Raw genomic sequence first — 14,798 nt, 5'->3', positions numbered from 1 at the left:
CTTCAAAATTTAACCATCTTTATTTATTTAGAACAGCTCATATTCCAAAAAAGGTATTACAGATAAAAAGAGAAAGTAACTTGAGCAGAAATACTGTTGCTTAGTTTTAAAAGATGTTACTGTTTCTTTAAAAGTGGCGTAACAGATGGCTTACAAAAGATACCAATGAAAAAAATAATAGGATAAATGAAAATACCTGTTTACATTGTATCCAAACTGGAAAAAGGAGTTAAGCTACGAAACCAGCTTTCTAGATCTTTTTGTTGCTATTGTTAATATAGAATGTACCTCTGCTTAATTCTGTCACTGGGTTTTAAACGATTTGATTGCTGCCACAAAGCAAAACAAAGAGAAACATTACTACATGTGAGCACACATACAGATTTAGGGATACCTAGGAGGAGTGCTTTCGTATCTGTGTATTATTTTGGTGAGGAGATAACCTTAAAATGCCCTAGCAAAGATTCTAAAGATAGACAGTACCTATAAAAATACAGTTAATCAGACTAACAACATGAGAAATTCAGCAGATATCTGGTGCTTTCTGTTGGAATAGAGAAACAAAGGAAAAAAATAATCCTAGAGATTTGCTTCAAAAAACAAAAACTATCATGGGACAGTGGTTGACCAAACATCATGTACCTTTTATTTTTTTTTTTTTTGACCTTCAACTACAGTGCCGTATTCACTGATGTTCAGATACAAAGCCTGTAAGACATGTAGTCACCACAGAAAGATGATTAACCATAGTTTAAACAGAAAGAGCTAATATGACAGTTTAGAAACAAATGTACCAAGTCTTATATTACAAAGGGGTGCCGCCCCCTTAAAGCACTTACACTGGGCTCTAGAGTACATTTTTTTTTTTTTTTTTTTTTTGAGTTGGAGTCTCACTCGGTCGCCTAGACTGGAGTGCAGTGGCCGCTCCCGGCCACCACAGCCTCTCCTGTTGGGCTCCGGCGATCATTCCGCCTCAGCCTTCCGAGTAGCCGGAATTACAGGCATGCGCTACCATGCCCGGTTGATTTTCTTTTTATCTATTGTAGAGATGAGGTCTCAATCCTATGGTATCATTCCTTAATTCCTCCTTTGAAACAATCTGCCTTCAGATACTATACCACATTCTTTTAGACAGTCTCAAAATAAGAAATCTTCATCCTTAAAGAGTCAGTTTATTTTTCAGAAGCAGACAAAATTCACTTGGAATAGTGTGAAAATAGTGTGTAATACATTGGATAAAAAATGTTTGATTTAAAAGTTTAAAATATGGCAGTTTTTCATATATCATGGCTTTGAATTTATTTGCAAAAATTTTAGGTTTTTAAAGGGACATGATTGAGATGTTTAAGTTTTTATATATTTAAAAATCAGTGTTTTGAATTTCTAATTTTTATTCATCAGCTCATTTTTAATCCAACACATATTTGCACCTACTATACATCTGATATTGTGTAGAGCAGACCTTGACCTTGTTCTCAGGAGCTTATCATCTTGGGGGGGAACAGAAGATTATGTACAGGTCTGTTTCCCAGTGGGATCAAAGTAGGAAGGAGATGGGGAAGATGTCCTGAGGGTCACAGAAGGTTTCTTAGAAGTAACATTTCAGCTGATACCTGAAGGAAAAATTGGTGATGAGGGGGCAAAAAAGAATGAAAAAAGTAACAGGATTAAAGTATTACCAGTTAAAATAATTAAAAAGTCAAGTGCCCAGGGTGGGCAGGAGAGTGACAAAATCCAAGGAAAGCCCACATGGATGATTGCAGTGATGCTAATGATGGCAGAGGACGATTTATTGTAGGATCAACAGGGTGTCCACCAGCATTTTGAGAAGGTACTCACATGATCATCAGCTCTGCCATTCTAACTAGACAATGCTGACAGCCTTCTTGAAAAGAAAGAATAGACGAACGACAGGACAAGAGAAGGAAAGTTCTCTCTGGAGCAGCTTACAAAACAGGGCAGCATGGGCAGCAGTGGAAAAGACATGCAGACAGACTCAGAATGTGTTTTAAAGGAGTTGAGAAAGTCCAGTGAAAGAGGGTAAGGAAGGATGGCTCCTGGGTCTGCATGAGCACTTGATGATGCACAGAGACAGTGGCACTGGGTGTGTACCAAAATGGAGGCAGGATGGACAAGAGGCCAGGAGAGGCTCAAGTTCAGCTGGAACATGTGAAACTTCAGCAAGAGCAGCTATTTGCAACTGATCTTAGAGAGCATTCCAGAAAGAAATCAAATAACACCTCCTAATGCATTTAACCACCTTATTGACTCTGTATGTCAAATTCATGTCTTGTAGTTTGTTTCTCTTTCACATTTTCCCTACATTACAGAAACTAACAATTGACCACCACCTTAGTACACCATGCCACCACCAGTACACCGTGACAGCATCCAGTGAACCAGGAATAAAAACACATGGCTTCTGTAATGTTTGCCACACTACACTGAGGTTGTGTTTTAAGTCTGAAAATAACCCTTCAGGGATGGCCTGGTTTCTTCCTCTGTGTCCACGGTGCTCAGCAGTGCCTGGTTGAGGTCAGTAAGAGCTGACTAAACTTCACCAGAGCTATCATGATGATATGCTTTGTTGCTGGCTAAAATTAATATGTCGTTTACAGAATTAATAAGTATCTTAAATCTAAAGGAGCATGTACTATTTTATGTCAAATGAATGTATGAAGTTCCTGGAAGACAAGTTGACAGACATCATGAAGCTAATAAGTATGTCACTATTTTCTAAATAGGCTTAGATAGTTTTACCAAACACCAGAGTGGTATCATTATACAACCTTCATGTTAGCATTCACTGTACATGATGAACATAAATCAGCGCACTATTACACGTAAAACATCAGGTGATTTTAGTATCGTTTACTCTGAACAGTAATTGGATGACTGTAAGGTGCCCACATAACTCACTTTCAAGATCCAGTTTTAATACATGGTTCCAAATCACATATCACCATTTTACTTATATAGTCTTAAACACCATTTTGAAAATGGAGGCATAACTCTTTCATTGTGAAATCACTACTGGTGATTACTCAACTAGATAAAATTAGATGCTTTGTTTAACAAAATAAAATGTTAGGCAAAAAAGCATCAGTAGAAACAAAGAGTATCTTCACTCGATAGTACAAGAAATAATTTAAAGGTAAGTTATAACAACTTGTATATGTTTAAAGGTATAATTTAAAGGTAAATTATAACAACTTGTATATGTATGTAATGATATAACTTCAAAATACATGTAGCAAAAATGACAAAATTACAAACAAAAATTAAGAAATCCATAATTAAAGTGAGAGATTGAGAGACTGCTAGAAACTGACACAGTAAATAGACTAAAAATTAGGTTCAATCCCAATTAACAAGCTTGACATAATGGACACTTATAAAGTCCTGTATCCACAAACTAAAAATATACATTTTTTTCAAGTACTGTTTCTACCTTAGACTCAGCACTTGCCAAGCCTATTGGAATGAAATGTAAGATTCTAAAGTTTTAGGTAAAATAGAAAAAGAGAGACGTGATTATTTACCAAGTCAAGTATGACACAGACTGGTAAAAACATAGCTGTGGGGTAAGATCAATCACAGTGAAAAGTAAAGAGAAATCTCTGAAGAAAATGAACAGCATTTGGTTGGAAAAGTTACCCTCAGCTGTAGTACACGTCACTACCTTGGTAAAAATGTTTTGTATTCTTCATATGTTCATGAGAAACGTGTGTGTTGATCCCTAAGCAGATGCAAGGCCGCCTGTTCTCCTGCACTGACTCCTCGAGGCAGCCAGGTGAGTTCATTCCCCCCACAACACCTGAGAGGACAGTGGCCCCCGGAGGCACAGACAGATCAGAACCCAGCTCATGACCAGTGCCAAGGAGACACAGGAAGGGGAAACAACTGAACACAGGGCGAACTGCATGGAAAACAGTCTTGATTAGGCCAAATCCTGAAGGAAATTTAAAGTGATGGAAAAAATAATAAAAATTCAGATTAGAAGAACAACATGATTATGTACAAAGGAAGCAACAATCTCAAAATTATGGAAGAAAGGGAACTATTCTCTTCTTGGTCAGATGGAGAAAAAAGACTGGTATACATGAAAGAAGGCCAGTCACTGAGAGTTCTTAAATACAAGACATATTTGATTCAGTGAGTGATAGTTATTCTATATTTCCAAGACATGAATCAACTGAACAACATGATGGTGGTGATATTTATCTGACAGGAAAAAAAGGAAAGACAAATGAGGAAAGCCGAAGGCAAAGACACCAGCATTTAAAAAGACCCAGGTTGTTGGGGGGAAAGAAAAGTGAACCTGAGAAATAGTGATTCAGAGAAACAAAAGCAATCAGAAGTGAAGGCAGGAGATGACCACTCCAGGCTTCAGGCTGTGTGCATGATGGTTTAAAAAACAAAACAAAACAAAAAACAGGCTATGGCCATACCGCCCTGAATGAGCACCATCTCATGTAAAACAAAAAGCAGAAGAGTTAGGATTATGTGTAATGCTGGTCGGTCACTGAAACTCTCTGTGCAATGGATCTTTCCTCAGAAAATGTGTATACTAGTGGCATCTACCTTATGGCATTGTTGGAGGGTTACATGAGTTAATATAGATACAGCAATTAGAACATTATTGTCATTATTTATGTTGAGTTTAGTTGTTATGCAGTTAGAGGCGTTTGAGAGAGCAGTGGGAAATACACAACTGAAACATGGATGAAAAGACAAGGCTGGATAAACATCTTTGGTATTTCTCCCATCCTTGCCCACGTCACTGTTGTCATCAAGTTTTTAATCGTCTTTTATATCCAGATTGTTATAACAGTCCCATTTCTCTCTCTCCTGTTTCCTCCCCCCAGGTCCATATCTTAGGCCTGCCAACAGTTTTTTTTTTTTACAATTACAAATGTATTCTAATCACCTCTTCAAGTGAAAACTTTAAAACAAATGAAGATACCCCACTTCCCATAAGAGAAAGCACAAAGTACTCTGAATAATGCAACACACATGATATTATAATCTCTTAAGCATCTCTTTCCTTTGAGTCAATGGCATTCTCAGTTGAAGGAGCTCTGTCTCTAATTATTGAATCATCGGTGCCTAGGTGCACAGTAGATGTTCAACATGTGTTCACTGAAAGCTGCATAAACATACAGAATAACAATATTTTGGGGCCAAACACTTGCAAGGAGTAGGTTTTCAAAAAATAATCTTGAGGAAATAAACCAGAAAGGTTTAGAAGTCAAGAAAGGTGAAAATTTCAATTGGAAGATTAAAAATGTTGAATGATACACTGATAATAAAATTCTAGGAGAGGAAAAGATACAAAATTTCAGTTAAACTAAAAAAAATTATGAGCTTAGATATCAAGCACTGAGAGAATACGAGAGAATATAAATAAATAAGACATGATTATAGGCCTAAAGCACGAAAGAGAATTCCCAAGTTTTGGAATTCCTGGAAGTTTTGGGAAGAATTCTTGGAAATTATTCTAGAGCTTGGTGTTTAAGACACATAAGAATTAACCAGGTACAAAAGTATACTCATCTGAGAGTTTAGTGTGGAAGCTGGACTCCAAGGGCGAAGGAGAGGGTGGGAGACTGGGAAACAGAGGTGGCGGCTCCAGCGTACACACTTAAAACTGTGCATAAGAAGATGGTAAAGATATCAAAAGCAGTTAACACAATATAAAAGTCAAATGGAGATCCTCTCCAGAGAGGGAAATGGTGCAAGTGGAAGACACATGCGGAGGTCGGGGCCCCGGAGAGACACGGGATTCTGGGTACAGTTGTGAAGGTCTGCTATGAAGGGAAGAGGCAACTCTTCTGAGACAGCTGGGGGTGAGACTGTCATCACCTCCTGGAGGAGAAAGCAGAGACTACTTGAGGAGAAAGCAGGATACCACAAATCTCATGCCAGACTATCTCAGTCTTCTCTGTCAAAAGTGATACGAAGTCAGAAGCTGTTATTGAGAGGAACTGGAATAGAGCATTTGGAAAGAAGACATCTGAGACAGATGCTATGAAAAATAAGTTATCAGCTGATGGATGAAGAGTGGAATTGCCACGGAGTGTGTAGAGTAAAGTGTGCATTGGAAATGTGCATCTGAAAGACAAAGTCTATCTGATGAAAGAAACGTTCCTTAGCACAGTGAGGGAGTGTTACCAAAACAGAGGCCAGGTGTGAAAGATTAATGCTGTATATAGTGCTACTAAAGTACTCACTAATTTTTGCCTGAAAACTACCACCTTCAAACTATTCCCTTCTAATAGTTGATTAACATTGTATGTACACTGTCCACATCAGCCATAATTTTCCAATTCTGAACTTCTTTTCAAGGAGCATTATATTGCAAATATTTAAGCTCTAGAGCATTTCCTTCCCCAAATGGAAGCAGTATACCTAGTAGTACAGATAAAATGGAATATTGAAAATTAAATACTTAAAAAATCCAAAGGTTAGATGGGACAAACAGAAAATAAAATAACAGATGATTCAAAAATATTTTTTATAAACTATAAGTGGTCTAAACACTGCAATAAAAGCATTGACTTAGAGTGGATAATAAAACCAGATCTAATACATGCTGCTCCAAGAAACACACTTTACATATGAAGACACATGTAAGTTAAACGGAATAGTAGAGAGAAGAATATACCTTCAAATATGATCATAGGCAGCTGGAGTGACCAGATAAATTAGACTTCAGGCAAGGAATATCAGAAAAATGACAGTTTTATGATAACAAAAGTTCAACAGAACAAAAAGATAAAACAATCCTAAAGGTTTTGTGTCTAATTAATAAGCTTTAAAGTATATGAAGCAAAGATAATCTGCACTGAAATAAGAAACAGATAATTATAGGTAGAGATTTTAACATTTCTCTCTCAGTGAATGATAGAACATACATAAAAAATTAGTAAGAGCATAAAAAACTAGAAGAAATCTATAAACCAACTAAATCTAACAGAATTTACAAAACACTACACTCAGAGATAGCAGAATACACATTTTTTCAATGTGTACCATTAAAGTGTTCACCAAAATAGACCATCTGCTGTGCCATAAAACAAGTCTCAGTGAATTTACAAAGATAACATACAAAATATGTTACATGACCACAATAAAATTAAATTAATAATTGAAAACAAAATGTGCCTGAAAAATCTCCAAACATTTTATGTTAAACAACACTATCTAAAGAACATATAGCTAAAAGTCACATGGGAAATTAAAATATTTTTACTTAATAAATATGTATCAAAATTTTGGGGGTATAGATAATTACTGACAGAAACCAGTATTATTCTGACTGCAAAACCAGACAAAAAAATTACAAGAAAGGAAAACACAGATCAATATCTCTCATAAATGTAGACACAAATATCTTTAACACAATATGAACATTAGAATCCAACACAACACATAAAAAGGGTAACAGACTCCATGTAAGGAGCCTGGGAATCACCACTCTGTCCTAACAAAATGTACAATGCTGACCAAATAACCAACAACCAATCTATAAGATTGGTTTTTAGATCTGTAAGAGAGGTGAGGTCACAGGGCATACCACTGCCCCCAAAACCAGAGAGACAGGCAAATATGAGAACCACAACTGACCAGAGCAGAAATCTCCCCTGGAACCAGTACTGTGTCAGGAAAACCTGAACCATAACTGATGAAGTACTGGAAGGTCACTATGGACAAATCCGAGTCAAGAATTCTAGGTAACCCAGTCATGGGGGGGGCTTGACCAGGTTCTCAAAGCAGGTGTTGGAGAGAAGTCTCCTTGTTTCTGGTGGGGAATGGGGGAAGGAAAAAAGGACCATTTTGACATGTGCCAGAGCACATACTGGCTTCTGCCAGTAATTAGCTATACCCCACAAATTTTGATATATTTTTATTAAGTAAAAATATTTTAATTTGCCATGTGACTTCTATCTATGCTTTTTAGATAGTGATGTCTAACAACGTCTGCCCTCAAGAGAAACTACTTAACCAGAGCCTAACCTGCTAGGGTTTTATCAGAGCCTAAATGCCTGAGGTAAGGGAAGTACTCAACCCAGTCCACCTAAACCACCCTTCCTCTCCTAAGGGGTAGGGGTGAGGGAGATAGCACTTGTAAATTTCCAGCCCAAAGGCACAGGGACACTAAAAGACTGAGTCCTACTCACAGGACTACAGATATTTCCTGTCTCTCTTTTTTTAAAAAATATTTTACATTTTTAAATTTTATTTTAAACATGTGGAGCACAATTCAGGATTAGGTATATCAGTGGTCATTGTACAGGTAAAGTTTAGACCACCCTTTGCTCCCCACTTTGTCTGGTTTGAAATCAGTTACCCTTATTGATACTGTGTCCCTCTAACCCCCACCATGGCAGTATCCCGTTACAGCCAATCCCTTTCTTATGGTATTTTGGTAAATGCTCAGGGTCTGCTTATGAGTGAGAACATGTTCGAGAACATGTTCTCTCTGTTCTTTGTTTCTGTGATAGACCTTTAAGTATGATAGACTCTAAATCCATCCAAGTTGCTGCGAAGTCCATATGTTTGTCCTTCTTTATGACTGTGTAATATTCCATTGTGTATATGTACCACATTTTAAAAAAAAATCTGGCCGTTTTGATGAGCAGCACAGATGGTTCCATGTTTTTGCTATGGTGAATAGTGTGCCTCTCAACGTGTTACCACCACCTTACTGTTTATTACAGCAGTTACTTTCACCCAGGATATTGTGAAAGAACCACAAGGCCTACTAAAAGGCAAACACACAGTTTGAAAAGACAGCAAACACCAGAACCAGACTCAGACATGGAATGGATGGTGGAATATCAGACTGGGAATTTAAAACACTGATGATTAATAATTTAAGAAATCTCGTGGATAAAGTAACCAAATTACAAGGACATATGGACAGTGTAAGCAGAAAAATGAAAATTCCAAGAATAAAAAAGAAATTCTAGAGATAAAAACCACTGTAACAGAAATAAAACATACCTCTGATGGTTTATTAGTAGACTAGATATGACTGAGGAAAGAGTCTTTGAGCTTGAGAATACACCTACAGAAACTTCAAAATGGAAAACCAAAGAGAGATACAACTAATAAAAAACCAGAACAGAATATCCAGATTATCCAAGAACCAATGGAAAACTATAAGAAGTGCCAATGTGCATAATGGAGATATAAAAAGAAAAACAAAAGGAAGAGAAATAACATCTGAAGCACTAATAATTGAGAATTTCTCCAAATTAACGTCAGACACCAAACCAGAGAACCAGGAAGCACAGAGAACATGTAGCAGGATAAATGCCAAAATCAAAACAAAACAAAAACTGACACCTAGACATGTCATATTTAAATGGAAAGGAATAGAAAAAAAAAAGATCTTGAAAGAAGCCAGAGGTAACACACACACATACCTTACCAGTAGAAGAACAAAATTAACAATTACATCTGAATTCTCAGAAACAATGAAATCAAGAGAAGAGTGATTATAAGTGATTATATTAAGGTGTCAGGATACAAGATTAAAATACAAAAGCCAATTGCTTTCCTATAAACCACCAATGAACAAGTGAAACTTGACATTAAAAGCACAATACCATTTACATTAGCACCCCAAATGATGAAACACCTTGTGTATAAATCTAACAAAATATGTATGAGAAAAACTATAAAACTCCTATTAAAGAAATAAAAAAACTAAATAAATGGAGAGACATCCCATATTCATGAATAGGAAGACTCAATATTGTCAAGATGCTAGTTCTTTCCAACTTGACCTATAGATTCAGCAAAATCCCAGTGAAAGTTCAACCAGGTTGTTTTATGGATACTTACAAATAAATTATTACGTTAATACAGAGAGGCAAAAGACCCAGAATAGTAAACAAAATATTCTTCAACAAGTGAAAGAACAAATTTGAACTGACAATAAAGCTATAGTAACCAGATAATGGTGTATTGACAGAGGAAAAAAAAAAAAAGAACAGAAGAGAAAGTTCAGAAGCAGATCCACAGAATATAGTCAACTGATGTTTGACACAGGAGCAAAGGCAATCAAATGGAAAAAAGACAGTCTTTCAATAAGTGGTGCTAGAATAACTGGACATCCACATGCAAAAAAATGATTCTAGGCACAGATCTTATACAAAAATTACCTGAAAATGGGTCACAGACCTATATGAAAAATAACATAGGATACAATCTAGATAACTTTTAGATAGACTACTAAAGACAAGATGCATGAAAGAAAGAATTTATAACATGATCTTATTAAAATTTAAAAGTTCTGCTCTGTGAAAGACACTGTCAAGAAAATGAGAAGATAAGCCACAAAGTGGGAGAAAGTATTTGTAAAAGGCACATCTGATAAAGAACAGTTATAAATATATACAAAGAACTCTTTAAAATGTAACAATAACAAAACAAACACCCCCAAAACAGACCAAAAATTTGAAGAGATCTCACCAAAGAAGATATACAGATGGCAAATGAGTATATGAAAAGATGCCCCACATCACAAGTTATTAAGGAAGTGCCAAATAAAACAATGAGGTTCCACTATACACCTAGTAGAATGGTCAAAATCCAGAACATTGACAGCATTGAATGCTGGTGAAGATGTAGAGCAACAGGAACTCTCAAAATGCAAAATGACACAGCCACTTTGGAAAACAGTTTGGTAACTTCTTACAAAACTAAACAAACTCTTACCATTAAGAATGACCAGCCAGGCTTGGTGGCTCAGCCTGTAATCCCGCGCTTTGGGAGGCTGAGGTGAGTGGATTGCCTGAGCCCACGGGTTCGAGACCCACCTGGGCTACTTGGCGAGACCTCATCTCTACAATAAATCAAAAATTAGCTGGGCGTGGTAGCATGCGCCTGTAGTTCCAGCTACTTGGAAGGCAGAGGCAGAAGGATTGCCGGAGCCCAGCAGGTTGAGGCTGCAGTGGCCGGGAGCAGCCACTGCACTCCAGTCTGGGTGACAGAGTGAGACTCCAACTCAAAAAAAAAAAAAGAATGACCATATGGCCCAACAATTGTTATGCTTGGTATTTACCCAAAAGAATTGAAAACTTATGTTCACAAAAAACCTGCAAATAAATGTTTATAGAAGCTTTACTCACAATTGCCAACACTTGGAAGCAAACAAGATTTTTTAAAAAATCACCTATATGCTTAGCTCTATTAAAGGACAGAAAAAAATATATTATGTTCAGATATTTTGGTACTGGGACAGTATGTGTAACTATAGTTTAACAATATTGTAGCACTTGATATCTATTCCAGAAAAGATGAGATTCATTTTCTGAAAGAAATTTTTAAATGTTTCAAAATTGTATTTGTTGACTTTCTCCAAAGAAATGAGAGATTATTATTAATATCCTTAACATGTTTCAATCTCACTGGGCTTATCTGATTTTACTGTTTAATAAAACCCAATATTTTATTAGGTAATTTCTATGATCAACACCCAAAAATCTTTTTTTTTTTTTTAGGTCTTCCAACAGTTTATTAGAAAAAATGTAGACATTTAAAAAAATCCCCACTGTCATGAACATAAATTGAGGTTTTCAACCCTGGTATAAGCTGAATCAAAAAAAGAAATAAAAAATTCCAATAGTGTATTAACATTTTTTTTCACTCATTTGCCATACTGACAGTGCGAATACAAATCTGGTCTAAATGTACAGACTCTCAAGCAACAATGTACAGCTTTCTTTGTCCTCCATGCTAAGAGATATAAAAGCTTAAGGGCCGAACAATACCAAATGTATAGGCTTCAAAAACCACCTAAGTTAGGGCATTCACTAGTTTTAGCTAAGATACATCTGGATCACTGACAAATGATCACTTACATACAATAATGTGAAGTAAATTTTTTGAAAAATAAACTTCAGTGAACAACCCTGAAGGATGCACCAGAGGACCAGCAGGTTACCAGTTTAAGGTATCAGCCAATTTGTTTCAGTCACTTTTGAGTCCATGTTCTAAAACCTAAAATTCAGTACTCTTTCCCTATCATGTCAGTATCTATGTTACGAAGAAAGGAGACTTAGGTGAAATGTGTTTATCACAACTGCTGCATCAATTGCCTAGGACCTCAATAGCTTCATGGAAGTCTGGGAAATGTTCATGCATAAGGTTATTGCCTTAGCTGACTTAAAATTGCCCCATACAATGGTACATTATAAACCCTTAGTAAAGCCTTTTAAAAAACAAAACAGGTTGAAAAATGGGTTAAAGGAGGCAAATACAGCATCTGCCTTTAGAGCTATCAACTCAGGAATTCTCTCAATTATGAAATCTTGCAGAAGTTATTTTGCTTTCTCAAAATCCAGGTGACGACAATATTCCTTCCTCCAGATCTGGCATTTTTTCATCATCACTGTCTTGTGAATCATCATCTGCTCCATTTACTTCTGGTAAATCTACATCCTCATCACCACCCATGTTGTTCATCATCTCAGAGAAGCAATCAAAATTACACATGTCTTCATCTGAATCATCTTCTCAGTCTTTCCAATTATTGAAGTCCACACTAAGCCAATTAAACTTCGCCCTTTCTTTTGTTAACCTTGGCCATGACTGGCCAGACTCTCCTTTTCGTAAACAACACAAAATCGATCTGTCCATTCTTTTATGCTTGGAATTATTTAGATCAATGCAGTGAAAAAGATCAATTTCATTTAAATGTTTAAAATTATCACTTCCGCCAAGACAGCTGAACGTAAGTTTAGATTTTTCAAAATTTACATTAACATCTTTACTGTCTTCAACACCAAATTCAATGAAAACATAGTCCCTTCCATTGTACCACTTTGCAGAGCAGGCTGCATTGTCAACGGGACAGGGGGATGGGCAAGGGGGTGGGCGGGCCTCTCCAGAGGCGGCTGCTGGGGAGTCTGACACCTCTCTGGCGGCGACTCCGGCGACTTCTCCCCGGTTGCAGCCTCTCCTCGCTCCCCGCAGGCGGTGGCGGCCTCAGTGGCGGGATCAACCTGCTTCCCTGCCTCCACCGCGGAGAGAGCCAAAAATCTTTTTTTAACTATCCACAGAGTTTTCTTCTTCCCAGTGGCTGATTAGTTGGACAGAAGACAGTGTGGATGAGCTCTAAGAGCCGACTTTCACATGAGTCAATCCACTCTGCTGTTGGCACCTATGGTATGCTTCACACCAGGCAGACATGCTGAAATTTCAGAGACTATCATGAGAATCAGGAGGCATTTTAGGATTAAAACAAGACTATTATCGCTGAATACAGTTAATCCCCTACATATGAACGAGTTCTGTTTGAAGAGCAAGTTCTTAAGTCAAATTTGTAAGTCCAACCAAGTTAGCTTAGATACCCAACTAACGCAATAAGCTATTCAGTATCATCACCACTGTTTTTACACTTGCTTCCAGACATCCTGGGCTCGAAATAAAGATACTGTACTACTATCTATACTATATACAATACAGTAAAGTACACAAAAGCACAACCACTTGTAGAGGATGCATGCACAAGACAATGTATGCCAGACATGTGAACTAACATACGTGATTGGACATGCTAGTGCACATTCACATCTTTGAAAGTTCACAGCTTGAAGGTTCACATGTAGGGAACTTACTGTACAGGCAACCTCACTTTATTGTTTTTTACTTTACTGGGCTACTCAGATACTGCATTTTTTACAAGTGGAAGGTTTGCGGCAAGTCTGTCAGCACCATTTTCCCAACAGCACATGGTCACTGTGTGTCTCTGTGGCACATATTGGTAATGCTAGCAATATTTCAAACTTTTAAATTATTCTTATATCCATCATGGTGATTTGTGATCAGCGATCTTTGATAGTACTGTTGTAACTGTTTTGGGGTGCCACAAACCAGGCCCATAACAGACAGTAAACTTAACCCATAAACTTTGCGTGTATTCTCACTGCTCCGTTGAATGCCATTCCCATCTCTCTCCTTCTCCTCGGGCCTCTCTATTCCCTGAGACACAGCAATATTGAAATTAGGCCAGCAATAAATGTTTAAGTGAAAGGAAGAGTTGCACATCTCTCACTAAAAGCTAGAAATAACTAAGCTTAGTGAGGAAGGTAGGTCAAAAGCTGAGATAGACTCAAAGTTAAGTCTCTTGTGCTGAATAGTTAGCCAAATTACGAATGTAAAGGAAAATTCTCAAGGAAATTAAAAGTGCTACTCCAGTGAACACATGAATGATAAGAAAGTGGAACAGCCTTATTGCTGATATGGAGAAAGTCTGAATGGTCTAGATAGATGATCACACCAGTCACAACATTTACTTAAGCCAAAGCCTAATTCAGAACAAGGCCCTAACTCTCTTCAATTCTATGAAGGCTGAGGAAGGTGAGGACATCGCAGGAGAAAAGCTGGAAGACAGCAGACGTTGGTTCATGAGGTTTAAGGAAAGACACTGTTTCCATAACATAAAAGTGCAAGGTGAAGCAGCAAGTGCTAACAGAGAAGCTGCTACAAGTTCTCCAGAAGATCTAACTAAGATTATTGATTAAGGTAGTTACGCTAAACAACAGATTTTCAATGTAGATGAAACAGCTTTCTGTTGGAAAAAGATGCCATCTAGGACTTTCATAGCTAGAGAGGAGATATCATTGCCTGGCTTCAAAGTTTCAAGGTCCATCCTGACTCTCTTGTTAGGGCTAATGTGGCTAATGACTTTAAGCTGAAGCCAGTACTCATGTATTATTCCAAAAATCTTAGAGCCCTTGAGAATTCTGCTACATTGACTCTGCCTGTGCTCAATACATGGA

General features: G+C 37.2%; 1 protein-coding gene and 1 pseudogene across 3 annotated transcripts in view; both read right to left on the bottom strand.

Moving 5' to 3' along the window:
• The window catches only part of SSBP2 (single stranded DNA binding protein 2), a 200,490-nt gene that overhangs the window by 92,017 nt on the left and 93,675 nt on the right, over positions 1-14,798 (bottom strand). The window lies entirely within an intron of this gene.
• LOC103256157 overlaps positions 11,517-14,798 on the bottom strand; it is a 31,248-nt pseudogene continuing 27,966 nt past the window's right edge. The window contains exons 3-5 of the transcript XR_002481733.1: positions 12,929-13,096; positions 12,678-12,851; positions 11,517-12,578 (exon numbers count right to left, since the gene is read on the bottom strand). The product of XR_002481733.1 is annotated as an uncharacterized LOC103256157 (transcript). The remainder of the gene's footprint in view (positions 12,579-12,677; positions 12,852-12,928; positions 13,097-14,798) is intronic.

The sequence above is a fragment of the Carlito syrichta genome, unplaced genomic scaffold (assembly GCF_000164805.1).
Source record: "Carlito syrichta isolate Samal-C Ts95f unplaced genomic scaffold, Tarsius_syrichta-2.0.1 Scaffold288979, whole genome shotgun sequence".
Lineage (NCBI taxonomy): Eukaryota > Metazoa > Chordata > Mammalia > Primates > Tarsiidae > Carlito > Carlito syrichta.
Note: the sequence above shows the minus strand (reverse complement) of the source record. Positions and strands in the feature narration are given on the sequence as shown.